Below are 17,297 nucleotides of genomic sequence, written 5' to 3'. Positions count from 1 at the left end.
ATTGCTTGATTCAATGCAAATAATTATATTTCGGAGTAGAATTACAAAAAAAAAAGAAGGGGAAAAAGAAGAGAATAGCAGTTTTGTCGTCTTTAACCGAAACCAACCAATTTCGAACTAATTTGATTAGGAAACACAGATTTTATCAGAAAAAAGAATAAACATTTTTTAAAAATAAAAAAATTCTGCTTAAGATAAAAATTACAACGAAATAAGTGATATTTTGAAGATGCGTCTAATAAACGTGCGAGTTTAGCTATGTTAAAGAAATATCAATTTTGTGGGTGTTTGTTGTGCGTTTTTCAAGTTTCAATTGAAGGTGCAAACAGATGCATTCCCTTTGTTTATTAGATTATAATATTATTGATTATATATGATGATCGCTACATCATAATATTACAATAAACAAGGATATATTTTATGTTAGTTTTCTGAATCTTTGAGATAAAGATTGGTTATTCGTATTATTTGAATTCATCAGGCTACTTTTCTCATCTTGAATGTTATTTTCACAATGTTTCGATCGATGTAACCTCCGACCTTCTTCATGTGTATCTTGTCAAACACATGAATGTATCTGTCGAACTAAGGGATTTGGACGGAACTTTGAACGGAATCCTTTATTTACTTCACAGGGGTAGCATGCTCTTGTTCCATCAGCCATGACTGAATAGAGGTTCTAAGTAATTCGTAATTGTATTTTTCAGTCTCTCGCAACGAGAACTGAACCTTCAACCTTCATGAGAATATCACTTTTACAATTGATTTTTTCAAAATACGCTAACCACTGCGCCACGGGTGATGCGGACGATACACCTGAAGAAGGTCGGAGGTTACATCAACCGAAACGTTGTGAAAATGACACTCAAGCTGGGAACAGTCGTCCGATGAATCCAAATAATACTATATTGGTTTTTAACAGTACGGATAAGGAATCAAATCAAATAAAATGTGTATTACCTTGTTCTTGTAGTATACTTATGGTTTCGAGGAACCCCAGTTGAAAATCGTAGTCCTAGCGGGTATATCAAATATCATGAAACCATCTGTTGTAGATTGACATTTCTAATATAGTAATCTCTGGTAAACAGACCACGAATAATGGTATTTCAAACTAAAGCTTCAGAGATCAAAGTACATGCTATTTAAATGTTATTCTCGACAGACTAAGGATATTGCTTTATTAATCTTATGCGCGATAGACCAATTAAAATACAGTTTCAAGCTACAGTATGACAGGCCAATTAAAATACCATTGTAAATTAATACATGGTAGACCAACTAAAATCTATATATATATATATATATATAAAAGTGAACGTGTCTGTGTGTGTGTCTGTGTACATTTCCCTACGTAATAACTCTGTCAATTTTTAGTCTACCGGCTCGAAATTTGGTATACAGGGTACTGAGATTTGAGAAAATCTTTGTGATCGATTTTGGCCAGAATATTGGCTGTTAAGAGGTCAAAGTTCAACGATTTGACCTTTGAGAACACTATCAAACTCCTCCGATAATTTTGGGTGTAAACACTTGAAATTTACGATATAGATTCCTTTGACATGGATCTAACTTAAAAACTTTATTTGAGCCCCAAACAATAAATGTTAAAGGGTCATAATTGGGATCAAAGTTAAAAATTTGACCGCTTTTTTTTGCTCAACATACCCCCTCCAAACACCTGGGCAACGCCGGACTGAAATGCTAGTACTATATATGACTAAATCATAACATATCAACTAAAATATTATTTCAAATTAAGGCATGACAGAGTAACTAACATACTGTTTAAAGCTTAAGTATTACAGACCAACTAAAATACTATTACAAAATGTAGAATTACATACCAACAAAAATACTTATTCAATCTAGAGTCTAATAAACGAACGAAAATATCATTCCAAACAACAGCATGACAGACTAACTAAGATATTATTTCAAAGTAAAGCATGACAGACTAAAATATTATTTCAAACTAAAGCATGACAGACTAACTAAAATATTATTTCAAACTAAATCATGACAGATTAACTAAAATATTATTTCAAAATACAGCATGACAAACTAACTAAAATATTATTTCAAACAAAGTCTGACAGACCAACGTAAATAAGATATCAAAGTAAAACGTACAAATCTACGATAATGCTATTCGACACTAAGTTGTGATAGCCAGACGAAAATGTTTTTTAAAATCATTCGATTTCTAACGAAACGTGACAGACCGAAAATATCATTAACAACAAAACGTGACAGACCAACACATATATCATTTCCAGCTACACCAAAATCGATCAACGTACGCTAAAACTCGAAAGAATAATTAAAATTATATTTGAAATTAAAGCGTAACAGACCAAGGAAAACTATGTATTTAAAACCTATATGTTACGAACAAACTTTATTTTTGTTTTGCATATAAGACCAAAGAATATTTTATTTTAAACTAAAACGTAACAGATAAACGAAAATGCTATTTGCAAACAAGACGGTGACAGACCGTATAAATAAATCAGGTCTGATCAACGAAAGCGTTATTACAAACTAAAATCGGAAAGAACAATAAAAAATATATTTTAAATTAAAACTAAATAGACTGTAAATGCTATTTACAACTTAAGCGGAACAAACCAACAAAATATGTATGCTCTTTAATACCAAAGCTATTTCAAACTGATGATTAATAAAAGAATTGTCAATCTCTATCTATCTATCTATCTATCTATCTATCTATCTATCTCTGTGTGTGTGTATATATATATATATATGTATATATATGTAATGTATAAAAGTCACTTGCATGTGTGTATATGTGAGCGCCGCCTTCTTCATAAGTACCAAACGACTGGCCCTACCTTTTGCAAATTTTACACAAAAGTAATTTATATGTCTGGAAGTGTTCTTAGATATGTTTTGTGCAGAAATTAACCTGATAAGTTTCGAAAACCTAAATAATCCGATCATTAAAATACTGTTTCTCTCATTGTTAAAAAAAAAAGATTAATTTTTACAAGGAACATATTTTAAGTTACACCGGTCAAGAGAAATAATAAAATCTCAGCAAATCATTTCTTCTTAAGAAAAAAAAAAAGATTGATTGTCATCTGGAGATATAGCTCAGTGGAAAAACATTCAACTACAGATCAAAAGATGTTCTCCTCAAACCCTTTAATGGAGGATTGATTTTATAATAATACCTACGCAATTTGCGTAAATTAAAATATTATGTTTAAGCGTATTGTACAAACGGGCAACGCCGGACTAAGTATAATTTAAATATTCTTCAGCGTTATGGACAGACAGACAAAAATTACTTAAAACGTAAGATTGATAAACCAACGCGAATGTTATTTTAACTCACATGTGACAACGTATCTAAAATTTAGTTAAAAACTTATGCTTGACAGACTTGTAGACGTATCTAAAAGAAAATTAATCTATTGATTTGTGCGTTCAACGAACAAACATCTATTTTAAATAAGAATGTTTTCGACCAACTGACGTATTTGCAAAACCTGTCACGGAAAGCATACAACTACACAAATTTGAAAAGCTACTTAAAAACGAAATGAAACAAATCTTTTAAATATTTAAGATTGAAAAAAAAAAATTTTAATTGATTTTTACTTTCGCTTTTCCGTTTCTGATTCTTTCAAACGAAAATGCTTTTGGGATTCTAAATTCGTCAAATGCATTTCTTCAAGATCTAAGAGTGGAGTTTCGCAGAAATATTTGTCTGAATAACTACCTGAATTTGACTTTTTACCTTCGACGTTTTAAAATAGAATTAGTCTATATTCATCCCTGACGTTTTTGGACATGAATGGCATAAGGTTTTTGATTTAGTTTTCTTTGTTAATGAAGCATCTGTTTGAGGCTCTTTTGGTTGATCCCTGTGCCATACTTATATTTGTGTCCATGAAGTGTTGAGATGAGAATTGATATTTTGGATTAATTGGATTATCTGGACTTCTGGATGTAATTCTCAGAACGTTTCGGCCGATGAAACATCCGACCTTATTCAGGTGTATCTAGTCTAGTAACTCGGACATTTTTCCGTCAAACTTGAAAAGCATCCCCGATCACGTATTTCTAATGGTAGCGGTACTATCCTAACAAAAATAGAAACTCACAAAGACTTTAAATCCGTATATTGCAGACTTTTGTATGAGCTGACTATTACACACACACACACACACACACACACACACACACACACACACACACACACACAAACATGTACACAAACACATGCGCAAACACAAACACATGCACAAACAAAAACATGTACACAAACACGAACACAAAGACAAAATCGTACACAAGCACAAGCACATTCACATACACAAACACATACACATACGTAGACACAAACACATATACAAACATAAACACGTACACAAATGCAAACACGTACACAAACACAAACTCGTACACAAACACAAACACATACACATACACAAACACAAACACAAACACATACACAAACACGGACACAAACACGTACACAAACACGTACACTAACACAAACTTGTCCACAAACACAAACACATACACATACACAAACGCATACACATACACAAACATAAACACATACACAAACATATACACGTACACAAACACAAACACATACAAACACAAACACAAACACAAACACATACACAAACATATACACGTACACAAACACAAACGCATACAAACACAAGCACAAACGCAAACACATACACATACCAACACACACGCATATACAAACACGCATATCATTACGAACTAGCAGAACATGTTGTTCGGCTTTGCCTGAGATGTAAAAGAACATTTTTAAGAAAAATATGTAAATATTAATGTACTTATCCAATGTCCGGTGTCACAAAAAACATCATCAAGGCAAACAACATTAATAATAACAATGCATTCATCAGCCGACGTAATATTGTATACAAACAACGAGGGATTTGATGAACAACATTGTCCTTATTTTTTCTTTTACTTTTTTGCGAATAAGTCCACCGGGCAAATTATTCCTCATAAAATATAATATTCAATAGACGATTTTTTTTATAATAATACATACGCAATGTGCATGAATTAAAATATGTTAACGCATATTGTATGACCGGAAAACGCAGGAACTCCAACTTGTGCTAATGATAATTAAAGAATATCAGAATAACGACATTTTTCAGCGTTACGGACAGGCAGATACAAGTTACTTAAAATGTAAGATCGATAAACCAGCGAAAATATTATTTCAAGCTCAAATGTGACAATTAATAGAAAATAAATTACCTCCTTTATAGTCACTCGTTATCAGTTAAAAATCATTAAATCTTTTTCTTCAACTTTTCAAAGCAAAAAATAAATAAATAAATAAATAAAATGGGTGTCTGTTAAGTTTCAAATTGGCTATTTTATTTTATAATTTAAAAAAGTACATGTTATGAGGAGACTGTAAGTTTTTTATTATAGATTATTTTTAAAATTAAAAACATGCGCACGTGAAGTTCTTTTATAATTTATATTAAAAATTATTCTGAAAAAAATCCAAAAAATGCGTTTTGTGTAACAGACATTGTCACCACGAAACTAACTCCCTTAAAAACTATTCTTTATTCAACAATAGTAACATTTACAGACGGATTGAGCATATAATTCTCTTGCATTTTTTATTACTCTTTTACTGTGGTTGCTGGCGGTCCTGAAAGCAGTTTTAGTTTCAGTGCATCTATTACGTTGGTAACTACGGAAAAGTGATTTCTGTGTGCGATGGCAGCAGCACATTCAGGCGAGAACAATGGCTGGCTGTTAGGTTTTTGTGAGAATTTTTGGATGGTATGGATTGGTCTATGCCTACAACTAACCATTCGGTCAGGTTTGATACTATAGAGGACACATCCTTTTTAAACATGGAATGGAGAGGTAGATCAGATATGAATGTACGGAAGCTATCCCAGTCCGCCATAGAGTATCGGTATACAGTACGGTGGAGAGGTACATCTGTAGATTTATTATATTTCATTTTTATCTTAACTGATACGACGCAGTAGTCGGAGGATCCCAGAGGAGATAGAACGGAACATGAGCATAGCTCAGGGGAAGTGGATAGAAAAAGGTCTAGAAGGCTTGTTCTGACCGCTAGTATCGGGCACACGGGTGGGCTCGCGGACAATCTGAGTGAGGTCACAGGCAATGGCAAAATCATGACAGAACCTTCCCTCATCATCAGTCTTATTTGAGTGGGTCAGCTATTTCACATTATGGACATTGAAATCACCGCAAATGTGAATGTTAGCCGAGGGATGAGTAGACAGGATGTGGTCAATTTTCTCTGATATACTCTTAAAGACAGTAACTCCGCTGTTGTGGGGGCGATAGAGGGCAAATATAAATGCGGTGGTGTAAGCAAGTGCAACCCGGAAGCACATATAAAGTAGATGAGGGTCTTCTCTGGAGATATCCCTACCACATGGGAAGCCATCTTTAATGTAGGCACATATTCCATGCCCGTGGCGATCTTGGGGGTCAGATTTAGATGTTAGGTTAGAGTATCCTTTAATTATGAACTCATCTAGGGAGGTGGTCGGCCCTATTCCAGTTTCGCTTAGAAAGAATATGTCAAGTTTCGTCTCCTGTAATTGGGTTTCAACCTCTGGAAAGTTAGAACGTAGACCCCTGATGTTGGAGAAGACATGGTAGTAGGGGTCTACGTAGGAGGATGGGGATCTAGGTTTATTTGTGTTTTCTTTTTAAGATATTTCATGTTGAGGATTTTGGGGTTTGTGGAACAGGTCAAATTTGGTAAATTGGATTACAAGAATTCGTTCACGTTGGACTTGTTGTAAGTTCAAGAGGAGTAACATGAAAAAGTGTTCTACAGGCGTGCAGTTGGAAGCTTTGTTCATGGAATTTACGTTTAGGTTTTTTTTTTACACAGTGGTCACCACTTATCAAGACCCGGAAGCCACTCAGGGATAAGGGTTATTGCAAGTACATTACGTTAGTGTGGAGATTTGATGAAGTGTTTACTTAAGGGGGCGGTTCATTAGGAATTTGTAAACGTTGGACTTGAACACATCCAAGTTGTAGTCAGGTGGGAAGCAGGCAGAGGGAACAGAGTTGCACAGGCTTGCAGTTCTAAGAAAGAAGCTTTGTTCATGGAATCCACGTTTTGATTTAGGCACAGATATAGAGTGGGGGAAATTTTTCACAGTGGATTCAGCTAGACGGGTGTTTTTCATTAAAGATTGGCGAGGGGGGACGAGAGATTTGAGTTCAGACGAGCACCTGCCATGGAAATAAAGATAAAACAAAGATAGGCTCGCAACGTCTCTTTTGTGGGAGAGAGGTTGCAGGGTAGAGAAAAGGGCATCTCCCACTAAGCCACGAAGTCTATTTTGTACTCTGTCAAGGCAGGATAGGCTGTTTTTAGCAGCTCCTGTCCAGATATGGCAACAGTATTCCATCCTTGGACGTACTTGGTTTTTATATAGATAGAAAATTACATCAGTAGTGAGATATCTTCTGGAGCGGTAGAAGGATCCCACCATCTTTCCAGCGACCTTAGCAACAGACTTGATGTATGTGTTCCATTTCAGATCAGGATTAAAGGTCAAACCCAGAAGCTTGTCAAACACGGGGCCTCACCCAGACGAGAGCCATCCATAACAATTGATGCCAGATGGGGATCAGAGCGTTGATGATGTAAGGATAGGAGTTTGGTTTTAGACGCATTAAAGGTAACCAGCCACGTCTTCCCCCACTGAACCACGCGCTCGAGATCAGAGGAGAGAGAATTAGAGAGAACTTTGTCATTTACAGCCTTTGATGTGTTGCCGTAGATGGTCGTGTCATCAGCATAAATGTTAACGAATGATTTAAGTATGTGTTTAGGGAGGTCATTGATGTAGATCAGGAAGAGAGTCGGGCCCAGGATTGGCCCCTGAGTGACTCCAGCATTAATACTGCAGGCCTCTGATTTTTGTCCATCGACCACTACTCTTATGAGCCTATCGGAGAGAAATGCTCTAATAATTGAGAAAACATTTCCAGTTATACTGTAGCTGGAAATCTTGTGAAGTAGACCCTTATGCCATACCTTGTCGAAAGCTTTTGATATGTCAAGAGCAATTGCCCTAGAAAGGAAGCCTTTGTCAAGAGATTCACTAATCCTGTGAGATATAACCGTCAGTACATGTGCGGTAGATCGTGCAGAGCGGAAACCATATTGTGTGTCACTAAGTAGGTTGTTTTTGCTGAGGTAGTTGACTATTTCTCTATTTAATATGGATTCCAGCAACTTACTCATAACACACAGGAGACTTATTTAGGCGGAGATAAAGAGTGGGGGAAATTATTAATAGTGGTTTCAGCAAGACGAGAATTCTTCGTAAAAGTCAGTGCAGGGGGGCATAGATTGGAGCTCAGGCGAGCAATTGCCATGATAATATCGATAAAAAAAACAGGCTCGTAACATCTCTTCTGTAAATAATATTAAATGAATGACATTAGAACTGTATAAATATTATTTTTTAGGAAAAATGACATTGGAACAGTATAAATATTTCTTTTTAGGAAAAATGACATTGGAACTGTATAAATAGTATTTTTTTAGGAAAAATGACATTGGAACTGTATAAATATTATTTTTTAGGAAAAATTACATTGGAACTGTATAAATATTATTTTTTTAGGAAAAATGACATTGGAACTGTATAAATATTATTTTTTTAGGAAAAATGACATTGGAACTGTATAATTATTAGTTTTTTTTAGGAAAAATGACATTGGAACTGTATAAATATTTTTTTTTAGGAAAAATGACATTGGAACTGTATAAATATTATTTTATTTAGGAAAATGACATTGGAACTGTATAAATATTATTTATTAGGAAAAATGACATTGGAACTGTATAAATATTATTTGTTAGGAAAAATGACATTGGAACTGTATAAATATTATTTTTTTAGGAAAAATGATATTGGAACTGTATAAATATTATTTTGTTAGGAAAAATGACATTGAAACTGTATAAATATTATTTATTAGGAAAATAGAAAGTGGAAGGAATAAGGGAAGATAAAAGAAAGAATAACAAACAAAAAAAAACGGAGAAGATATATTTTAAATTTTGCTCAAAGCGCAATAACTATTTTAAGGTTTAAATTATTCATATTTATCGCTCAAGGTAAACAATTATGGTTACGGATTATAACAGCGAATTCATGAATTTCAACTAAATAAAATTATACTTTTAGGATTCAGAAATACAAAGAAGTATTATTTATGTAATAATAATTTGATTATAACAGTAAACAAGAAATTGATAGTTTAAAATTCAGATGAATACATAATTTAATAAAACCGGGAATTGAAACAAAAAAGTAAACATGTGTAACAGATTATAATTTATTTTGGTAAATATGAATACTTTAATTATAAATAATAAATTTACTAATTAATGAATAAAACATTTCTTGCGGACTATACCTAAATTAATAGAATTTGTTAATACGAATATATGGGTTTTAGTGACTTTATTTCTAAGTTCAAAATGGCGTAATGTAAGCAAACTTTAAGGTATTTGAAGCTTCTCGTCCAATTTCTGGTTTTTCTAATCATGTACAAACGCATTGCATTTCCTTTGGGTGGATTGATTGTTGCTATTTCTTCTGATGAGTTAAGAGTAAAATAGATTCACTGATTGATATAATAATTAAGTGATTGATTTTGTGCTACGAAACAGATAGTGTCAAAAATTGTAAGTGTCAACTGAATTAAAAGAATAAATTGTAAGATGGTCAACATCATGAAATTTGGAATATAGACTTTTGTCATTTATTCGTCATATGCTTTGTAATTACATTGAGCTTCTTAAATTAGGATTGGTATCTATAAAAAGAAATATAAGTGAATAAAGAATATTTTTACACACACACACACACACATATATATATATATATATATGTGTGTGTGTGTGTGTGTGTGTGTGTGTGTGTGTGTGTGTAAATTTCAAATTAAGCCACTGATATTTTTTCAAGGCAATTTACTGAAGATCCAAGTTAAATTGCTAGAAATCATACTTGACTGAACTGGGTAAACTTCGATAAGCATAAAAACATCGACTATATGGCACATCCGTTCGTATGCGTAACAATTTTCCCGAGGAATTGAAAAGTTAACAATTTTGTTTTTGTTGACTTCACATTGTGGTTCATGAACTTTTACTGGTTTATCCGAGAATCGTGACAATGGCGAGGAAGCGACGACGTTTCCTTGACTACGAGCCTTCATCTTCACTTTTATCTTCTCTTGCGTCTTTATCATTCTTCCATCCTTTCTCGCATAAATCGTTTACCTCCAAACCACCCGGTCGACGAATGTATAGCGCTCGAAAAAAAGAATAGCAATCTCTTAGTCGCTAATCTGTTCAATAGGGATTTTAAACAATATAATACGCATGTGCTGATAACGTGGAGAATAAGACGTATAAAATTGAAAAATGCTTGTATATAAGGTGGCGGACATACATAATAACCCGCCAGAAAGTATTCAACAATTTACAGTCAGAATGTTGCTTTTGAACTAAAAGTGTCCGCTATTTCCTAATTACCTACTTTGCTAAATGAGTTTATAACTCGATTATTTTTTAATAAATATTAACAATCAATATCATGTATACAGCTCTACACACACACACACACACACACACACACACACACACACACACACACACACACACACACACACCACACACATATATCTATCTATCTATCTATATATCTATAAAAGTGAACGTGTCTGTGTGTCTATGTACATTTCCCTACGCAATAACTCTGTCAATTTTTAGTCTACAGACTCAAAATTTGATATACAGGGTACTAAGATTTGGGAAAATCGATGTGATTGGGTTTCGGCCAGAAATTTGGATGTTAAAGGGTCAAATTTCAACGATTTGACCTTTGAGAAGTCTACCAAACTCCTCCGACAATTTTGGGTCTAAACACTTGAAATTTAAGATATAGGTTCCTTGGAAATGGATCTAACTTAATAACTTGATTTGAGCCCAAAACAAAAAAAAAATAAGGGGTTATAACAGGGTCAAAGTTTAAAAAATCGACCACTTTTTTTTTTTTGCTCAACATACATCTCCAAATACCCGGGCAACGCCGGTCTGAAATGCTAGTGTATCTATAAAAGTGAACGTATCTGTGTGTGTGTGTGTGTGTGTGTGTGTACATTTCTCTACGCAATAACTCTGTTAATTTTTAGTCTACAAACTCAAAATTTGATATACAGGTTACTAAGATTTGGGAAAATCGATGTGATCGGTTTTTGGTCAGAAATTTGGCTGTTAAGGGGGCAAAGTTCAACGATTTAACCTTTGAGAACTCTACCAAACTCCTCCGACAATTTTGGGTCTAAACACTTGAAATTTTAGATATAGGTTCCTTGGACATGGGTCTAACTTAACTTTATTTGAGCTCCAAACAATAAATGTTAAGTGGTCATAATAGGGGTCAAATTTAAAAAAAAATACTTTTTTTTTGCTCAGCATACACCTCCAAACACCGCCAGGCACCCATGCTAGTATATATATATATATATATATATATATATATATATATATATATATATATATATATATATTGATTATAAAGATGAATAATTATAAATTCTTAATCAATTTCAATAGAAAAACTAACAAAATCAACTTGAGTGTACGATCGTTTCGGAAACTATATTCATTTATTTACAATTGACAATAATTATTGAGAATAATTATAATCGAATAATATCCCCATCAGCAAAAAAAAAAAAGGGGAAATTTAAGATACCAAAATAAAACTAGCATTTTGTAGTAAGGTAGATGGATGGTCCTTATTGAGATTCAAGTTTTTCAGTGAAATTTTGTGTGCATGTTTCTGTGAAGCAATCGTACACTTAAGTTGATTTTGTTTATTTTTTTCTGTTGAAACTAATTCATAATTTATAATCATTAATCTGTATAATCAATATTAATATAGCTCTCAGAGAAATAGACCTATGGAGCTTATTATATATCCACAGTTTTATAGGCAAGATTATTTTAAGGAGATGTACACATACAAATAAACTTTGCTCTTTAGACTCCAGGTGTAATTTCCTTTATGAAATTACTATATATATATATATATATATATATATATATATATATATATATATATATATATATATATGTGTGTGTGTGTGTGTGTGTGTGTGTGTGTGTGTGTGTGTGTGTGCATATATATATGTATATATATACGAGGTGCCTTTTTTATATTTCAAGATGTTTTTCGTATGTGGCACTTTTATTGACAGTACACACATGAAACTGTAGTCCTTTTCAAATAATTTTCGTCGGCTGCAATGCATTCATACTGTTCCAACAATTTCTGAAAGGCTCTTGTAAGAGCGCGTCAATGATTCTGGTCACAGCCTCTTTCATCTTTTCCATTGTCTCACGACAAGAGTCTGTAAAATTTTCCATTGAGCGTGGCGCATAGCTAAAAGTAACAGGGAGCAAGGTTTGGACAATATTGAGGGTAAGGATAGTCTCGATGTCCGTTTTGGTCAAATAGTTTGCTACAAGGATAGAGCACTTTTGGGACAAACTTTGCGCAAATCCTCCGCATCTGCAATTCCTCGTGAATAATTGTGTGTACAGTTCCCACACTGACATCAAACTGTGAGCCTATTGTCTCTATTGAAACACGGCAGCTCTTATCCATAAAATTCTTCATTTGATCTATCAACTCTGGTTTACTTACACTTCCAGGCCCTCTAATCATTAATCACAGACTCACTACCTTCCTTGGATATCTGATGCCAAAAATCTTATGCTCGATTCATGCAAGATGGTCAAAAATCTGCCTGAGACATTCTCTATGTTTCTGTTGCATGTTTCCAAATTTAAAACAAAATTGTAGTGCATATCGTTTTTCTTTAGTGTGAAGATTGCATTTTTGAAATTCACCAACTTTAGTTGGGTGTATTCCAATTCTTGCTGTAACTGCTAGCGAGTATCTCATAAGATGTATAGCAATATCATAATGAATTTTCGAGAGTTTATGACAATTTTACATGTCTGCACAAAAAAGCCTAGAAACTTATTTAAGGCACCTCGCACACACACACAAACACACACACACACACACACACACACACACACACACACACACACACATATATATATATATATATATATACTAGCAAAAGTACCCGTCGTTGACTGGGTTCAAAAACAGGTCTCTGATTTATGAAAGAATGATAGGTTATGAAAAGGAAGAGTTGTAAAGAGATAGCTTCGAATTTGGGAGTATCAAAACAAAAGCAAAATATGATGAAAGTAAAAATAAAATAGATAAATCCCATAATTTATTATACCATACCTGTTCACACTGAAACACTTATCACAATATTCTGTGGATCTATATTAAAAACCTTGTTAAATTTGTGACATATCTCCATTCTATGGAGGTCAGGCGCGAACGAACACCCTATAATTTTATCATACCATCTTTCTTCAAACTGAAACATAATTATCAAAGTAACTTAGGCAGATAGATATGAAAAGTCTTTATTAAAGTGTGTGCCTATTTCCATTCTATGGAGGTCAGGCGCAAACGCAGACCCCACAACTTTTTCATGCCATCCCTATTTAAGTTAAAACATACTTATCAAAGTATTAATATGTACATCTATATCAAAAACACTTGTAAACGTTTTTTTTTAATTCTTAATTTTTTTATTTCCATACTGTGTCGACCGACGCGAACGCAGACCCCACAATTTTAATGAATCATCATTATGCCAAATCAAACATACCATTTCTTGTGTCTCGATACATCTTCTATCATTATATATGATCAGTTCTTTATAATAGTCAACCATATAGGAGCCTATTCGTGACCAGACACACAAAGACGTTCAGCTTCATATTGTACTAGCAGAAGTATCCGGCATTGACTGGGTTCAAAAACAGCCTACAGAAAATGGAATGTGATTGATGAAAGTATAATAGGTTATGAAAAGGGTGAGGTTGTAAAGAGATAAGTTTTGATACTCAAAAATTTTACCCTAAGCAAAATATGATGAAAGTAAAGATAATTTTCGCGAAATTTTTTATATCAACTTTGTTGTCATTCATAGCCAGAGTGACCAACAAAATGATGTTCCCTTACAAAGAGCAAATATTATTTATATAATAATATAAATGTACAAGAAATAAATGTTACCATAGTCAATAAAAGTTACTTTTATGGTAGAAAAGTTCATTGGTTTGTATTTTAAGTTGTTTATAAAAATCTTTTTTTTTTAATTCACGAACCGGTTTAAAAAATCAAAATGGCAGCGACTTTTAAATGGAGAGCCCCGTTTTTAATTTGAAGGAGGGGCACCTTAGCATTCTGTGTTAACAATTTAAGAGAGTTCCGTCAACGTAAGGAATATTTATACACATATTTTAATGTTTTCCGTTATTTTGGACTTCAGGAATATAGATATAGACGGCACCACACCGACATTGAAATTTGTAAACACTATTGCTTGACTGCGAGATAGGCAAGACGTCCTTACGAAAAGAGAGAAAGGCGCACTTTAACGAAAAAGCATTTCGAAAGGATAAAGCTCCAAAGTTGGACGCGACAAGAGAGAAAATCTTATCCCCAATATGTTGCCTTTCAGGTCCAATCCAAGGTAACTTGGGGCATACTGGAAGTCTAGATTGACCATATTTAGGTAGCTTAAAAAAGGATTCTATTTTCTTGTTAGTAACTTTGTTGACGAATGGAGGCGGATATCGATTCATAATGAAATTACATTTAATGTTATGTAGTACTTACCAACACAACAAACGCCCACGTGTTTGTGCCTTGTATAGGCATGCGCGACAACAAAACTTGGGTTTTTATAAGCAGAAGTCTCGAGGTTGTCAGGAATCTACAGGCGCATGCGCAAGAGAAGGGATTGAGATAGTGGTATAAAAGGCAGGTCGAGTGAGAAGGTTGTTGTTGCTGTTGTCATTGGACGTTACAGTGACGCGTGCGTTAGCAGGTGATTAAGAGGCGTTTTTTTTGTGTGTCAAGTCGCGCACCTCGGTGAAGGTGAAGGTCATATGTTATGAATTTCAGAATCGATATAAGAAGAGAGCAAATAGCAAGTGCCCGATGGGTTAAGTCTCTAATAAGGTTGAGTTTCCTGGTTGTTAGTGCAAAATAATCTCAACTCCAGTAAAGTTGATCCAAGGGGGGAACCCATCGATCAACCGTCAACGTGGCGATACATAACGTTGTTGAAACTAAGGGAAACGGACTTTGGAACAAGCTCCATAAGATTGAACAGACATCGCCTAAGAAATAAGGAGTAGCGAGCTGGAGCCTCCATACAGAAAACCAGTACAAATATTAATAACCTCGCCAAGATACACACACACACACACACACACACACACACACACACACACACACACACACACATATATATATATAACTATGTATAAATATAAACATGTATATATATGTATATATATAAATATGTATATATATATATGTATATATATATATAAATATGTATATATATATATATATATAACATTATATATATATATATTACAACGAGCATTTCCTGTATTTTAATTAAACTAGTAATTTCACTATTACATTAAAATACACTTAGCTCTTTAGACTATTATTCTAATCTCCTTTAAATTATATATATATATATATATATATATATATATATATATATATATATATATATATATTATCGAAGGCCCGAATAACGTCGGCAGTACTGATTTTACATCTAATATGGGAAGCCAGTATATGGTCCATATTTTTTTAGCTCAAAGAATTTGTCTGTCTTTACCGGGAAGTGCGACCATACGTCTTTTAAACCGTAAATTATTCAATGTGTCCGACTCTGTAAAGTTTTTAAATAAATATCATGGTCTTATATTGGAGTTTCTTTACAAATGAGTATATTATAGCGGCTGCTATGTGAGTCATGAGTTAAACGATATATATATATGTATATATATATATATATATATATATATATATATATATATACGGGTGTTTTTCGTAAAAGATTGGCGAGGGGGGGACTAGAGATTGGAGCTCAGACGAGCACCTGCCATGGAAATAACGATAAAACAAAGATAGGCTCGCAACGTCTCTTCTGTGGGAGAGAGGTTGCAGGGAAGGGAAAAGGGCATCCCCCACTAAGCCACGAAGTCTATTTTGTACTCTGTCAAGGCAGGATAGGCTGTTTTTAGATATGGCAGCATTATTCCATCCTCGGGCGTACTTGGCTTTTATATAGATAGAGAATTGCATCAGTAGTGAGATATCTTCTGCAGCGGTAGAAGGATCCCACCATCTTCCCAGCGACCCTGGCAACAGACTTGATGTACGCTTTCCATTTCAAATCAGGTGTAAAGGTCAAGCTAAGAAGCTTGTCAAAACACGGGGCTTCTCCTAGACGAGAGCCATCCATTTCAATTGATGCCAGATGGGGATCAGAGTGTTAATGATGTAAAGTTAGGAGTTTGGTTTTGGATGCATTAAAGGTAACCAGCCACGTCTTCCCCCACTGAACCAAGCGCTCGAGATCAGAGGAGAGAGAATCAGATAGAACTTTGTCATTTACATCCTTTGATGTGTTACAGTAGATGGTCGTGTCATCAGCATAGATGTCAACGAATGATTTAAGTATGTGTTTGTATGTGATGTAGATCAGGAAAACAGTTGGGCCCAGGATGGTTCCCCGAGGGACTCCAGCATTTAAACTGCAGGCTTCTGATTTTTGTCCATCGACCACTGCTCTTATGATAAAGAAAAAAAGGAGCATCGGCAACAACATATGCCACATATAAATTTATTTTGTCTTGTTTATTAATGACAATCTTATGTAACTTTATAACGTCGTTTTAGACAAATTTGGACGTCCTAGTATGTAATGTAGGAGTTTATTATAACTCCTACATTACATACTAGGAGACACATTATCACAATCGCAATATCTTTTTGGAAGCTAGTTCCTATTTTTCTCCCTGAATCTACAGTCCTTTCACTGACCCCACTCATAACCGGAACTATATACACATCTTATAACTATTTTTCCTGGCCCCTTTCGTCACTGGTTAACACACTTGTATTAATACCATTATTAAGCCATTTACTGATTACTTAATAATTATCTTTCCAGTGTACGATTAAAAAATAATTTATTTATTTCCAAGTTTCCGGATATTCTCATTGGCTTAGAACTTATAGATT

Source organism: Euprymna scolopes, chromosome 12 (genome assembly GCF_053919585.1).
Source record: "Euprymna scolopes isolate OS-2025 chromosome 12, ASM5391958v1, whole genome shotgun sequence".
Taxonomy (NCBI): domain Eukaryota; kingdom Metazoa; phylum Mollusca; class Cephalopoda; order Sepiida; family Sepiolidae; genus Euprymna; species Euprymna scolopes.
This window is presented reverse-complemented; position numbering follows the sequence as displayed.